Source organism: Meleagris gallopavo, chromosome 1 (genome assembly GCF_000146605.3).
Source record: "Meleagris gallopavo isolate NT-WF06-2002-E0010 breed Aviagen turkey brand Nicholas breeding stock chromosome 1, Turkey_5.1, whole genome shotgun sequence".
Taxonomy (NCBI): Eukaryota; Metazoa; Chordata; class Aves; order Galliformes; family Phasianidae; genus Meleagris; species Meleagris gallopavo.
The window spans coordinates 93100657-93116965 of record NC_015011.2 but is presented as its reverse complement, the minus strand read 5'-3'; positions in this window follow the sequence as shown (position 1 = coordinate 93116965).

Genomic DNA, 16309 nt, shown 5'->3' with positions numbered 1-16309 from the left:
CAGCCAAAGTATGGTTGCTAAATTATGGAAGTATTCTGTAGCAGAGTTGCGTGAGTAATGACAATTGGCCTTTCCCACTTGCTTTTCAAGTGTCCGTGAATTGCTTCCTTTCTTGTACTGATCTACTAGCAATAACCTTTATCAGAGGATATTTTATTTTTATCCCATCTTTTTATTTAATCTGATAGCACAACTGGAGCTAAAGCGTAGAGATGCAGTTAATCCTGTGGTCTGCCTTCAGCAACTTATGTTCCTGCAGAACTATGGTAAACCTCTACAGTCCTTCTTATATGTAGCTAACGAAGGATCTAATGATCTTGCAAATGTCCATGTTTGCAGCCAATTTCTGTCAGTTGTCAGCACAGAGATGTGCATATAGAAAATGTGAAAAATCAATACAGTGGCTGCAGGAAGCTTTGATCTTTCTACTTATTTTTTTTTTAAATTGACCACATTCTCTACCTACCATTGTGAGTCTTTCAGTGAATTCTGTTCTTCATGGTAACTTCAACAGTTTAAAAAATATCTTCCCATTAAGGGACCACTGCTTGACAAGGAAGTACATAAAATACCTTCTGTATATGAAATATAATGACAAAGACGATTATTTGTGTCTGATGTAGATTATGCAATACAACCTTCTTCTAAAGCAGTATATTTGATTTTGTTATTCCTTGTGATAGGAAATATAAGCTACCTTTTATCAGTAAGTAAATTTTATTTTATGAAGATCTTTTGATCAGGAAGTAGAAATGGTTCAGTAAAGTCTTTATTTAAAAGACCTTACTATTTCATAACCGTTTTATATCTTCTGTTTTTCTGGAGAGCCTATACAAGAGTTCTGAAGTAGTCAGGATGACTTAAGACTTTATACATATACTACTGCATAAGGAAAATGTTTAAACTTTTGCTCTTTGTCCATTGTAATACAATAAATAATAATGGAGTGGTAGTGATTAACATTCTTTTTTTCCCTCTCTGTGATAATTTGGCATAGGACATACAGATAAATATAACCAAATGGAAGAACAACTAGTCATGACTTTAGGGCTTGTTGGGCTTTCATTTTAAAAAACAACATATATCAGAGAAGTTCTTTATTCCAAAAGAGGACTTTAAATAGAAAAAGCAGCGTGACAAATTCAATTTTGTTATCATTCAAATCAAATTATATTTCCTCTTTTGGATGTGTCAGACAAAACATTTTCACATGAAAGCTCCATTTTTTTTCAGATTAGGACACACTGAGCTGTTGGTCAACTGTGACTTTCATAATGTTGCCATTGGTCCACAGAATTCTAGTCTGTGATGTTCTGTAGAAAACTGTCTAAGTATGAAAGGTGAAAATTGTTAATTTCTTGAATTCTAGTTACTGTGGAGAAGTTTGGGTTTGGCATGGCAATTCAGTCAACACATCACTACACATAGGAGTTGATGCTGATATACAGCTTAGACTTTAGATACTTCTTTGGACTCCTAACAACAAAACTATATTAGACTTCTGTAGGCCATGTTTGTAAGAACATAATCATTATAGTGACCATATATCATATAAAAGTCTTTTGTGTCCAGTAGTAAACAGAGTTAAGTGTATTTATAACCTTATGCCTAGTTTCTCTGTGTATCTCAATTTCAGGAACTTCTGAAGTTTTCTTACATGGAATCATAGAATCATTTAAGTTGGAAGAGACCCTTAAGATCATCAAGTCCAACCATTGTAGTTATACAGTTTAACTGCTCTTATTGGATTCCTGGTCTGCAGGGTTGAGGGCTTGTAGGTTAAAATTAGGAACCAGACCAATAAATGACATCTGCTGGTTGGGTTCTACTACATTCCGCCTGTCAAAGAGAACCTGTTGATGAGAACCCTCACAGACTCTCATTCTGATCAGGGATTTCAGTCCCGAATATCTGCTGGGAAAGCAACACAGTAGGCTGCAGGCAATCCAGGAGACTCCTGGAGTGCATTGAGGATAATTTCCTGGTCCAGGAATCAGACAAATCGACTAGAGGTGAAGCATTATTGGACCTACTGCTTTCCAGTGCATGGGAGATCATTGTAGAGGTGGCAACATGGAAACATTCTACTCTTTAACAACCATGTTCTGGTTGTGTTTGTGATCTAGAGGAATACGGACCTGACAAAGAGCGGAGTCAGGATGCTGAACTTCAGAAGAGTGAACTTCTGGCTGTTAAAAAAAAAATGATTGAATGAGATCCCCTGGAGCGTTCTTAGGGATAAAGGAACAAAACAGAGTTGACAACTCTTTAAGAACACCTTTCTGAGAGCACAAAAGCTCTCCATCCTCCAGCACAAGAAATGAAGCTGAGAAGATAGGAAACCAGCATGTTTGAACAAGGACCTGCTGGTTAAACTGAGGGATAAGAAGGAGTTGTAAAGACAGTGGAAGCAGAGAAGAATATGGGGATGTCTTCTTATCTTAGGCTATCTTCTTATCTTACCAGTGCAGACATGGGATCAGGAAAGCTAAGGCATTGATGGAACTGGATTTACTGAGGGATGTGAAAAATAACAAAGGTTTGTTGGTCAGAAGAGAAAGGCCAAGGAGAGTATCCCCTCTGATAATTGCAGGCAATCCTGGAGATTGGTGGAACTGTTAACAACTGACACAGATGGCTACATTATTCATTAAGTTCTTTGCCTTGATCTTCACTGGAAGTCGACTTCCCAGGTCTCTTGCATATTTGAAACTAAAGGCAGAGGTTGGGGAAGTGAAATCCCTCCACTGTAAACAAAGAGCAAGTTTAAGACTTCCTTATGAGACTGAATGTGTAGAAGTCTATGGGGCTTGGACGACATGCATCCTGAGGTCCTGAAGGAACTGGCTGTTGTGGTTGCCAAGCCACTCTCCATCATATATGAAAAGTCATGGCACAATAAAGTGTCCACTGACTGGAAAAATGGAAGCATCACTCTCATTTTTAAGAAAGAGGAAGGAAAACCTGGAGAACTTCAGTCCAGTGATTCCTCACCTCCGTGCCTGAAAAAAATCACGGTAAAGATCCTCTTGAAACCTACGTTAAGGAACATAAGACAAGAAAGTGATCCAAGATAGCCAGCATAACTTCACCAAGGGCAAATCTGCCTGACCAATCTAGTGGCTTCTTTGATGGAGTGCTGGCATCAGTTGACAAAGGAAGTGCAAATGATGTTGTCTACCTGGAATTGTGCATAGCCTTTGACATGGTCCTACATCACATCCTTATCTCTAAATGTGAGAGAGATGGATTTGATGGCTGGACTTGTTGGTGGATAAAGAAATGATTGCAGTCAGACGGTTGTGGCCAGAGGCTTGCTGTCCGGGTGGAGGCCAGTGACAAGAGGTATCTGCCAGGGGTCTGTCTTGGGATCAGTGCTCTTCAACATCTTGATCAATTAACTGGATAATGGGAATGAGTGTACCTTCATCATGTTTGCTGATGGCACGTATCTGTGTGGTGCAGTTGCCACAATGGAAATGTGATTAAGAGGGACATGGATAAGCTTGAGAAGTGGGTACATGTGAACTGAATGAGGTTAAACAAAGTCAAATGCAAGTTGTTGCACTTGGATTGAGGCATCCCAGATATGTCAGTACACTGAGAGAAGAGCTCTTTGAGAGCTGCCTTGTGGAGATGAACTTGAAGGTTCTGCTGAATGAAAAAACTTGAGCCAGACGTGAGCCAGAAGTGTGGAGGATTGTCCCCCTCTGCTCTGTCCTATTGAGGCCCTATCTGGAGTACTGTGTCCAGACCTGGGGCTCCTAGCACAAGAAAGATGCCAATTGTTAGAGCAAGTCCAGAGGAGGTGTATGAGAAAGATAAAAACAGTTTTTCAGTAGCATTATCTAGCATTGCAATAGAGCCTTGCTCTTTAAATTTGATCTGCAATTTAGGATCTCGAAATGTAAAAAAGGAAGCTAGGTTTTTGATGTAATCACATTACTTGTACTAAATTTCTTACATCATTTCATTGCAGATCAGAAATTCTCAGTAAGAACATCTGCAATTCTTCAGATTTGCTCACTGGATCTCTTTTTCAAAATAACTGATTATCATTAGTAAAAGAATATTAACTTATTGTTCATCTCTTTTTTTCTAGTTCATTTCTTGATATTTAGATATACTGCTGTATATAAATTTTTTTAGCTTGTGATTGAACTGAAAAACTGGAACTAGAATATTTGAGATAGTGGTTTACAAATTTTTCTGGCTATTTTTTTTTTGCTATCAAATATTTCTGTTTTCACTCTTGAAAATTCCTGAAATTTCTTTCCATTACTGTTCTACTCAGAATCAAAATTTCACTTGCCTGCTTGTTAGCACTGCTAAACTTTCTCCTATACTGTTCTTCAGATGCTTGAGAATCTCTCGACTAACATAAGCAAACTGTTTTTACAGTACTGCAGATGAATACTACTAGCCTGTGACTCCTGGAACATCATCCTTGAGTTGGTTCAGGTCATTATGTCTTCATTCAGTTACTGTGAAATTATGTTCAGATCTCTGCCTGACACACACTACTTCTTTCTCTGTATTCGTTTCTCTTATTCAGAAAGGAGCAGCTACCTTTATATGCAGTGCAAGACTTTTTCCATAATCATGCTTTTTGATAAGGGTGCTTAGTGTAGTCAGTGGACTAAGATTATTGTTGTCTGTCTGTTGTATCATAAGACTTATAGATACAGTCCAAAGAAAGAAATGGAAAAAAATCTCTTCAGTTTTCTATTTGTTTTTAATTAAGACATGAATGCTGGAAGGTAAATACTGGGGGGAGGAGGTAGGGGAGTGTTGTTCTATTTTCCCCCATCCTCTTGTTTATGGGATTGGGCTTTTTACTTGATCTGAGCGTTTCACCAGAATTAGAATTCCTGAATGATACAATGCTGATTTTGTGTAATGAAAAACAACCATTTTGAGCTCTGTGTTAAACATCAATTTGACTGAAATTGTATAACAGATGCTTGTATTTGAAATAAAGATAGACGGTAGTAGGCTAGCTTAGCACAGTGAATTGGCCAGATGTGGGTGAAGGAGGAAGCTGTGATTCCCAGCTGGAGTGAGAAATAAGGAATACAGTACAGAAGAGAGTAAGCCGTTAGGAATTAAACCAAAAATATTGGGAGTGATGAGCTTTATTGGCAGATGCAGGTGCAAAAACGGTCCTAAAGGCTGCTTGAAGAATCTGGAATGGAATCCAAAATTCCTGAGTCTTAGACTACATTTGATGCCAGGAAATAGTCATTAAATCTGCTAACAGAAAAACTGCTCAATTTCTCTACTGCTAGTTCACACAGCTGTTGTAGGTTATGATCTCGTATTAGTTGAGCAGCCAGAATCTGTGCTGCTACTCAAAATTTTTGTTTCCCATTCTCCCTATGAGTATGCATTATAATTGTCTTTAATTACATGTTCATGCACTTTCACTGAATTCTTATTCAATTTAATGCATAGAATGGATGGTATTTAGAGAATGAATAAGTTGTACAGTTAATGAAACTGTTGTCTCTAGGGTTTCTTTTTTAACTTTCAGCAGAAACTGAAAGTCACGTAGTGAATGAAACATAAATGGAAAGGAAGAAGAATGATGATATTCCAGCGTAGGCTGTTCTAGAGAAATGAAGATTACTGTTTCTAATTTGGAAGTTTTTTAATCCAGCTTTTCATACATCTGCCTATGCTTTGTAAAAGTGACTTTTAATGACTTCCATGGTAGGCATCTCAGAATAGATAGTCAGATGCCAACTCAATAAAAGAGAGAAAATGACGTAAATAGCTTATTGGAAACAAGAATAAAGAACTCATCACTACACACTGTGCTGTGTTGTGCCACAAATCACTTAAAGAGTGATATCTTTTTTCAAAATGTTGAAGGTTTAAGAGCTTTCAGCAAGCGAAAGATACTAGTATAAATATACTAGCACCTTTTTCACCAATAATTCAAAGGAAGTACCATTTTTCTCCATTTCCTGGTATAATACTGTGCTGCATGTTGGTCTTGGCTGGTCTGTCTCACTCTTTGAGCTCGTTTCCCGTACAAATCCCTTGGAAGAAAATGTAAAGCAAATCTTAAGACTCTTATTGTCATCTGGTGAATGTCATTGTCACTGTTTATTCACTATTGCCCTATTTAATAATAGTGGTTCTCTCATGTATACATGATACTTCATGTGAAATAAGCACATCTAACAGAGGGGCCTTGAAAGCAACATGGATGGTAGAATTTTGTCAATGTTAAGGCTTAGTTAAAAACTGCTCAGTGTTTGCATGATATAAGTAGTTGTATTTTTAGGAAATTAGATACCTAAAAATCGTTTCAGCATTTTGTAATTTGTGCTTTCCTGGCAAAATGTTGGTTTTAGAAAACATAAAAGGCTAGCCAGCATCATCTCTTGGTTCTGTCTTGTGATAAGGTGCTGGAACAAGCTGCCCAGAGAGGTTGTGGATGCCCTGTCCCTAGAGGTGTTCAAGGCCAGGCTGGATGGGCAACCTGGTCTAGTATTAAATGGGGAGGTTGGTGGCCCTGCCTGTGAATGGGGGTTTTGAGATTCATGATCCTTGACATCCCTTCCAACCCGGGTCATTCTGTGATTCTGTGAAGACGCTGAAGACTTGGAACTCAGGTTCTATTATACAGATCTGGCACCAGGGCTTTCCAGTTATAGGATGCTGGGTAGTCCTAGCATAAAGTAATGCCCGTGCTGAGTTAAAACAAAATGTCCGTCCTCATAATGCACATCCAATTCTATCTGAATTGAATGTAGGTGTGACTTCACTGATAGCTTAGTATGAAAAATAAGAACGGACAATAATTCTCACTTAAAAAAAAAAAAATTGTGTTTAAATCATTCAAAGGTGTTTTTTTTTTTATACCAAACATGATTAGAAATGGAAATAAATTTGCTCCCAAACACAATATGTTTGAGAAATTACAATTAAGAAAAAAATAAACCACAAAATTTTTATATGAATAAAGAAAGTAGTAAGCTCCCTAGGGTTTATGGAGTAGAAGTGGGAGGTGATAAGTCTTGATTGGCTGCAGAAAAAATATCCTTCAGTTTTAGCTGTGGTATTTTATGTCCCCCCCCCTCCCTTTTTTTTTAATAATAAGAATAATAAAAATAACATATTCACTTACTAATGGATTTGTTTTTAGATTGCTGTGATACTACATTGGTGAAGAAGGTAGAAAAATACAAGAACTCAGTTCAGAGAGAGGTTTAGGTATTCTTCCATAAATAATTCATAATAGCAAATATTTAAAGATGAGAATTAAGAATTATTTTTGCTTCACTTTGATGATATGAATCTGTAATATCTTGCATTATAGTACTGCTATTACATATGACATCAAAACATAAATCTGCATGTAAGCAAAAGCAGCTGAAATGCTTTTTTTCCTTCTTTATGGGACAAATATATGTGGGGTTTTGTTGCAAATTTTTGTTTCAATTATTTGTCTTAAATAAAAGTCAGCATTTTTTTTTTTTTGACAAATAGCAAGTAGACTGTTTCAGAATTGTCATTTTCTTGATCATTATATTTTCTGATTGCAGCTATCTGTGGAGTCCAAGAAGACTCTGAGTTTTTACCTGAAACTTAATTTCAACATTCTTTCTGTACCAGCTGTAAAAGACTGAACTTCCCAGTTCAATATGTTTACCTTCCTTAGGATACACTGCTGAGAGCACTGCAAAGGAAAAAAACATCTAATAAACCGTCAAGTCCAGAATTATTGGTATTCTATTGAAGAAAAAAGCTGCTATACTTAAATACATGATATCTATCAGTTTGATTTGCCTTGTCTTAATGGCAATTAGAGCACAAAAAATTGAAACTAAAATGTTTTCTGATTCTGAAAACAGATAAACTTTTTGAGAATATTTCTCTTTTTGAATAGGAAGAAAATGGAAGGTCAAGGCAGCAGTGATTTTATTGCGTCTTCTAATTTAAAAGATCATTAATATTATGATAATAATTATTTGTTGTTGGTGTTTTTTTTTTAAGTGGTAAGATTGACTTTAAGGAAAAGATTTCTAAAACATTTAGCCTCTACCAGAGTCATCATATTGCTTTCAGTTTCATAGTTTGCATTAGGATCAATTTAAAAAAAAAAAAAAATCAATTCCAATTTCAAGGTTTGGGAGAATTCTGAACTGTTAGAAACTTGGATAAATGTTGCAGCCTAACTAGACAGAAATAATTTTAAGTAGTTCACATACTAACTTTAACATTCTGAGCTTCCTGTTTTAATGTTTTCATGTGTTATCTTAAGTTGTGGTGGTATATTCCTGTCTGAAAAGAAGATTGAATGTTCAGCAAAGTCTCATATTCATGCAGTATGCATAGAACTATCTGAGGTATGTTTTTTCTTTATATACCTCTTCCACATAAACATCAATGAAAAGATCGATTCTGGGAAGATTTATGTGCAAGACAAAATTTACATAACCTTAAGACTAAACCAGGGTGGTAATTTTCCATAATCAATCTGTTTAAAAAATAAAAAATAAAAAAAATCAAACTAACATTTCTTCAATTACAATTCTTTGTTTGGTTAGGTTTTGTCATGACCTTTATGTTCGAAAATATTCTAATGTTCAAAATTATTTTTGTGAATCTGCAATTGAGCAAGTTGAATTTATCTCTTGTCCTGCAAACTAATTATAGTAAATTACAGTCATTCAGAACCTAAAGACTGTAATAACTCTGACAAAATTATAAGCAAACTAATGGGTCATTTATTATCAGATAACTTCGCATTCATTGAAAATGAATACATACTCAGCTATTTTTCCTTTCTAGATTAGGAGTGGGTGTTGAAACAAAGAACTCAAAATATAGCCTACTATATTACTGTTCTACAGTTCTACCTCATACTATATTAATAAAGATCTATTAGATGGGCATTATCTTTTACCAGTTAGAGAAATGACCGAGTTAATTTTTATGTCAATGGAGCACTTTCTAGTTCTTGATAGGTTTCCATCAGATGAGCATATGCTGAGTAATATTAACTTGGAAAAAAATAACATGTAGTATTGCTGTTACTAAAAAGAGTATCTGCATCACAAGTTCACCATTTTAAGTTCTGTGTTTTCCTTATCAGGAAGTAGAAAACATTTTTTTATTTGTAATTTATTTTTATTGTGTAGAGTAAAATGGTGATACTGAATGTGTGCCTTTTCTCCTAAAATATGAAATATAAAACAATTATAGCTTATGCAGATGAATTACTTTGGAAATGCATATTCAAAACACTTGTGAATGACTCATTTCTTGTTATACAGCAATTGTAGCAATCACATACAAATGTAAATATGAGTTATCAGGTGTTTTTACAGCTATTGTAGAAGACTACAGAACACATTCAGAATTTAGGTTCTTAATATGCAGACACTTTTAACCATGTTGTTTATGGTTTATGTATTCTTTTTTCACATGCATATTGGACCGTTACTTAAGAGCCTACAGCTGCGTGTCAGAAATTGGATGCTTTTTTTTTTTTTTGACAATTCCCACCAGTCATCAAAATATGGATCAGATGCGCATCAATAACAAGTCTATATTGGTTACTAGCTTTGCATTTTGTCATGAGCCTGAGAGGAGGCACATTTGCAAAGTTTTTAGTGGAGTAATTGAGTGAATTGATGCTTTCATTTTCTGCTTGTATTGTTTTCTGTATCCCATACTGCATTTTGCATATGTGATCAACCCTCTTAATCTATGAAATCATAGGGGAAGGCTTTCTTAGTAAAGAATGGGGTCAACAGTGCTAACCACTGTGATTGATATCAATAACAGTAAAGCATTATCTAAAACTCAAACTACCAGTGAAGTAGGTTGCTAAATTCTGTTAGCTCTGATGAACTGAATCCAAATGCAATTAGGGCAGGATGAGGAAATTTGGAGCTATTACTGATTTTTTACTTAACTTACGAGACATAAGGAAACTTAACTGCAGGGAGACCTTCCCAGGCTGACAAGGTATGTGAAGATGTAAGCCATCAAAATAACTTATTTTCTCACTTTGGTTCTGAGTTCACTTTTTGCCACGGTAGGAAATTAGACCTTAAATTTGTGAGTGCTAGTTAAAATGAAATGGAAAGCTGTGAGTTTGGTGGAAGACATTAAATTACCTGGTCTCAAGGAGTAGGGCATTCATGCATCTGCAATGCATATAAATATGAATATACATTTTGAAGCACACTTTGATCTGTTATATCATTTTTTCCCTCCTCTTATTTTATGTGACAAGCAGAACAGGCTATAAAGTCTGTCAATCAGTTTGCATTTGTTATCAGATGCAAATATTTGTAGATTTTTGCTTTTTATCTATTTTCCTTAACCCTACTGTTTTATTCTCTGTCCAACTGAAAGATTATGACTTTCTAGCCATAATCATTCCTTATAAACTTGTTTTTAAAGGATGTAACTAGGATTTGCTAACTGACGGTAGAGACAGTAGATTTTTTTCTCATTTTTGGCTTCTATACTTATTTTATATCTTTTCTGTTTACTCATTCAATGATTCAAAATGCTAGTATCCTTAATGCAAAGAAATTTTGAAAAAATAAAACAAAACAAAACAGATCTTCTCTAGTTCCACGGTGTCCTACTAAACTCATATATGGGTTTTTAGAATGAAGACAGGATCATAGGATAATGCTTTTGAGCATTAATGCCTTTATAGCATTGACATGGTTGGATCCTTCTAAAGGAGGGATCTCCATGAAAATGCTATAAAGGCATTAATGTGGTGATTAAGGTGATTTAGCTAGCTGCTGAATGAATACTTCTCTAGTTCTTCATAGTCCTGTGAGAATCTAAACGCAAAGAGCAGTGACTCAGCCCTGACTGCAGAGAATAAGACTGTATGGAACAGCAGATAATCCTCGGATGTTTAATACAATATTCATTTTAAGTAACTAAGGATGAATGAAAATATTCTGCAACTTTTTAGCTGTGCTGATGTAGATTATTGCTATCGTTAAGCAGCAAGTTATTTGTCCAAGCTATGGGAGTATATAGGTAGTAATCTGAAAGGAAATCATACACTTTTTTTTTTTTAATGCATGGCATTAAGCTTTTGCATTTCAGATTAGAAAAAGAAAATTTTCTTTGTCTGTGATCTTGACAACCTCTTAAAATTTTTCTTTATAAAAATCACATTATCCTATACCTGAATTTTGTTGTTTGAGATCATTTTTGTAAAACGCTGACTGTAAAGGATGAGTCTTCTAGGAAATGGCCCAATCCTTGTAAGACTTGAGAAAATCATAATAACCCTTTCTTTCTGTAGTTTTCATCTCAAGGTAAGTTGCTTATGTGTCTTATTCGCTTCCTACCCATCAAAAAGTTTACATTTATGTCAATGATAATCTTTCCTAATGTCCATACTGTATCATATGACAATCTAAATAGATGTATTTATATAAATCAAAATTTAATGGCACAGCATACTGCTTTGAAGCTTACTAAAAACTTCTAGCAATATTGTGAAAAATGCTTTGGCACTTGAGAACTTGAAGAAAAATACAGTGGTTAATATTGTGTCAGGAATCATGAAATTTGAAAGATCACTTGCACTTATGTTCAGATGGTTGTGTTCTTTTCTATTTAAATACTTCGTTATTCATCTGAATAATTACAAACGATAGCATGACATGTGTGAGATTTCTTTTCTTCTTCACTCTGCTAACTATAACATAATATTTCTTGTGTGCTTTTTGTGCAGTTATGCTTCAACTATTGCCAGATTCTTGCAGTACTCTGGTGGAAAGTTTAATGCTTCCTCCTTTTAAAACCATTTGAATATATCCAAAAATCACTGCGATTGCCCGAAAAGTATATTTCCTGTTTAGAACTTAAAATGTTGTTCATTAATATTTTCTTGAAAATGATCTGACGTGCTTTCCATAGTACGAAATCAGAGAATCATATAATCTTTGGGAGGGAGCTTTAAAAGTCATCACACCTGCCTTTAAAGATACATCCACCGCTAAATTAAGTAACCTAGGGCCTGATCCACGCTCACCATGAACACTTCCGAGGATGGGGCATCCACCACTTCTTGATCCAATGCCTCACTACTCTATTGTAAAAAAAAGTCTTCCTTATATCTGATCTAAATCTCCCCTTTTTTAGTTTGAAACCACTTCCTGTTGTTGTATCACCACAGACTCTGCTGAAGAGTCTGTCCCATACTTTCACGTAGCTCCCTTTTGGAAGCTGAAAGGCTGCTATCAGGTCACCTCAGAGCTGTCTCTTCTCCATGCAGAACAACCTCAGCTCTCTCAGCCTGTCCTTGTACAGGAGTTGTTCCATCCCTAGGATCATCTTTGTGGCCCTCCTCTGAACAGGTCTATGTCATTCCTGAACTGAGGATTCCACATCTGGATGCAGCACTGCAAGTGAGGCCTCACCAGGGTAGAGTAGAGAGGGAGAATCACTTCCTTTGACCTGCTAGACACACTTCTTTTGATGCAGCGCAGGATTTGTTTGACTTTCTGGACTTCAAGGGCTCATTGCTGGCTCACATCTGGTTTGCCATCCACAGTACTCCCAAGTTCTTTTTGGTAGGGCTGTGCTCAATCTTTTCATCCCCCAGCTTGTACTGATAGTGGGGTTTACCAAGACCCAGGTGCAAGTCCTCACACTTGGATTTGTTGAACCTTGTTAGGTTTACTGGGACGTACTGCTTGAGCCTTGAGCCTGTCTAGGTCCCTGTGGATGTCGTCTCATCACTCTAGTGTGTGGACCTCACTCTACAGCTTGGCATCACCTGCAAACTTGATGAAGGTGCACTCGATCCCACTGTTGGTATAAATTATTAAGATGTTTAAGAGCACCAGTTCTAGTACTGACCCCTAATGAACACCACTCATCACTGACCTCCATCCAAACATGGAGCTGTTGACCACCACTCAGTCTCAGGACCTGTTCCTCATCCAAACTGTTCATCTATTTAATCTATTATCTTTCCAATTTGGAGAGAAGGATGTTATGGAGATCAAGTCAAAGGCCTCAATAAAGTCAAGATAGATGACATAATTGGCATTTCCCTTTTCCACTGATGCAGTTGCACCATCTGAAAACCAGAAGTTTAATCAGGCAGGACCTGCCTTGATGAAGCTATGCTGATTATCCTACATCACCTCTCGCTCTTCCATATGCTTTATCATGTCTTCCCGGAGAATATTCCTCATGATCTTCCTAGGCACTGAGGTGAGTTTGATAGATCAGTAGTTCCCCAGGTCTCCCTTTCTATGCTTCTTAAAAATGGGTGCTATTTTGCCTTCTTTCCAGTCGTGAGGGACTTCCCTCATGACTGGATCATCACAAATATCATCACAAGCGGCTTGGCGAGTAAATGAGCTAATTCCGCTCAGGACTCTGGAATGTGTCTCAATGGGACCCATAAGATTAATGGATATATCATTATTTGAAAAACTTAATTGCTAGTTAATTTTCCCAAAGCTAAAAGTGATTCAGTTTATCTTACAATGAATAGACTAGGTGCTGGTTTTTTTGTTTGTTTGTTGATGTGTTTGTTTTGCTTTTCCTATTTCCATTATTGAACTGTTCATTTAATCTACTGAATAAAATGCCTTAATGCTGAGAATTTCTAGTTAGTGACATTCGCTTTTTCTATTTGGAAATTAATTTTAGTTTTCTGGTACAAAAAGAGCTATATATTAATGTCAAAAGCCTAATGAGTTTTTGTTTGACTATTATTGGCAAAAATTGTGAAATCTTCAAATGTTAATTTAAACCATAGGAGAGGGGAAGCTTTTGTTGTGGTTTTGTGTTTTTTGTTTTTTTTTTCCCCGCTTTTTAGAACGGAAGACAAGAGGAATATAATATTTGAAGATAGATTTAAAATGATAAACAAAATCAGAATAATTCTGCTGCACAGGATTGAGGAAAATTTAACAGCATATTAAAGAGCTGGTGTCAAGTGCGTCAAAAGAATAGTTTTTTTAAGGAAAGAAAGGGTTTCTGATAATTTATACTCTTAGTTTTTAGGATTGACAGCTTTTCATATCAAATTGATAGGTTGATGAAGATCTTGAGTATAAGAGTATAGAGAAATAAATAATAATATAAGAACTGGAGAATTAAAGAAAATAAGAAATGTCCGGAGTTGCTCTGAGAGGAAAAAAAAGTGTAAGAAGACTTTCTTTGATAGTTTTTGAAGTAGAGTCAGGAATTTCTGCGGATGTCAGAATTACATATATTGAAGGCAAATAGAGAAATAGGATAGCATAGAATCAATAATATTATTTTTAAACTTGTCCTTTAATATGATTTCTTTTTTCTGGACTGAAAAAGGATGGAGGCAAGAGACGTATAAGGTATGGTATCTGGGTAAATGAAGCAAATTTCCATGAAGAATTTTGTTGTGGAGAAGTTGAAATGTTTGAGTTTCTCTCTTGCTGTGAGTAAAGTGAGCCAATACAGTTAAAGGAAAAAATTGACTGATTTTTTTTGAAGCACAAATCAATAATTCTCAGCCTTGTCTTTTTACCTTAGATAAAGCTTGCAACTCCGTAACTTATTTTTGTGTATCTCTACAGATAAGCAACAGTAGCTGTGTCATAGTGACTGTTCCAGGGAAGACAATCACATGGTGACATTTAACAGTAGCTGTCTTGTATGTTAAGTGCCAGTATCCTTAAGCCATCTGTATAATCAATGTATAGACAGGTGCTATAAGTAAGAAATATACAAGAGAGTTTGGCTAAGCAGGTTATTACAACCAAAAAAAAAAAAAAAAATAGATAGAAGGCTTACCCTTGCGTAGGCTCACTTGAAAACTCCAAAGGAGGGATCTCCAGAAAGAAATCCTTCCCCTCTGATAGTCAGCTCTTAAATGGGGTCTAGGAGAAGTGGAGCCAGGCTCCAACCCTTCCAGCAGCACAGATAATGGCCTTCACCTGTACTCCTGTGGCTGACTCATTGCTCACCTCAGGTGATCAATCAGAGGTTCAGGCCATGATTCAGTACTTCCCATACACCATCAAAGTATGTTGGTGAAATTGTTGAGATGTTGAAAGGCTTTATTTTTGTTCCTAATGACTAGCACCATTATGTAATAGATTGTGTATACAGAAATTCCTGAAAAATTAATACTTCAAATACTGAATTGTTCTATCTTAAGACTATCATATGCTGTGTATGTAACAGACCATCACCCTTCGTTTTCATAAGATTTTTTTTTTTTTTAAGATTACTCAGCTTTGTCCTTTGTAAATTGCTCATATTTTAACTAAATTTGATAGAGGAATAGAAGCCTCAAAGATATGAGTAGAGGGATGCTCAGTCCATGTCCTTACTTAAAGACTGACTTAAGTATGATTTCACATCATGCCAATCTAGATGGAGCAAAACCCAAATTCTGCCTCTCATGTGTGATGTCAGACAATTTATGTAAGAAACAATAATATGAACATCCTAATTGTGGTAGGGGAAGAATTTTCAGTTGAATTTTAGACTTTATTACTAGAGAATTAACACAGGAACTGGACAGTAATATAACTTCATATATGAAGTAGATGTACGTGTTTATATATATATGTGCATATATACATATAGTAATCTATAGCAATAGAAATGCTTTGTGAGCTCTTTGTAAAACTTTAGGCAGCAATTTCAAATTCACAACTTGAAATGGAAATATCAGTTCCCATGGCATAAACATTTATATCAAACAGAAGATAACTGTAGAAGAAAAAAGATTAATGGAAGGCTGTACTACTGGGCAAGAAAAAAATAGAGTAGTATAAGTAACTACCTACTGTTGTAGAATGACAGACAATGCCTTTTTAGTTCTGGTCATTTTTTTTTCCAGAAAATTTCTCTTTTAAAAAACCTGTTTTTTATGGCTTGTTTTTTATGATGTTGGCATATTTTAGTATTGACATCTAAACTGGCAGTGAGGGCATTCTGTGGATCCTCAGCCAGTCCCCATTCCCGAGTACTGCCTTAGGCCATGTCCTGAACCCCTGTGCTGATATATCCAGGTGGCATTGCTTTGCCCCAATCCCAGGAGGACAGGAAAAGAGAGGATAGGTCCTTTGCAGGCCCAGGTACCTCTTTCAGTGTCAAAACAGAGGGTAGCTCATCCCTTGCTGTGGAAATCTAGTCAGTACTGAGAACAGTAACGTGTAGGTGAAAAAAAGCCTTACTGTTCCAGGTTATCTCCATATCTTTAGTTTCATCAGGTCTGAAACAGCCAATGGGAAATATAACTAAATTTCTCAGTTCCCCATATCTATTACATTTACTGTTTAGAGCTTTAAGCTCT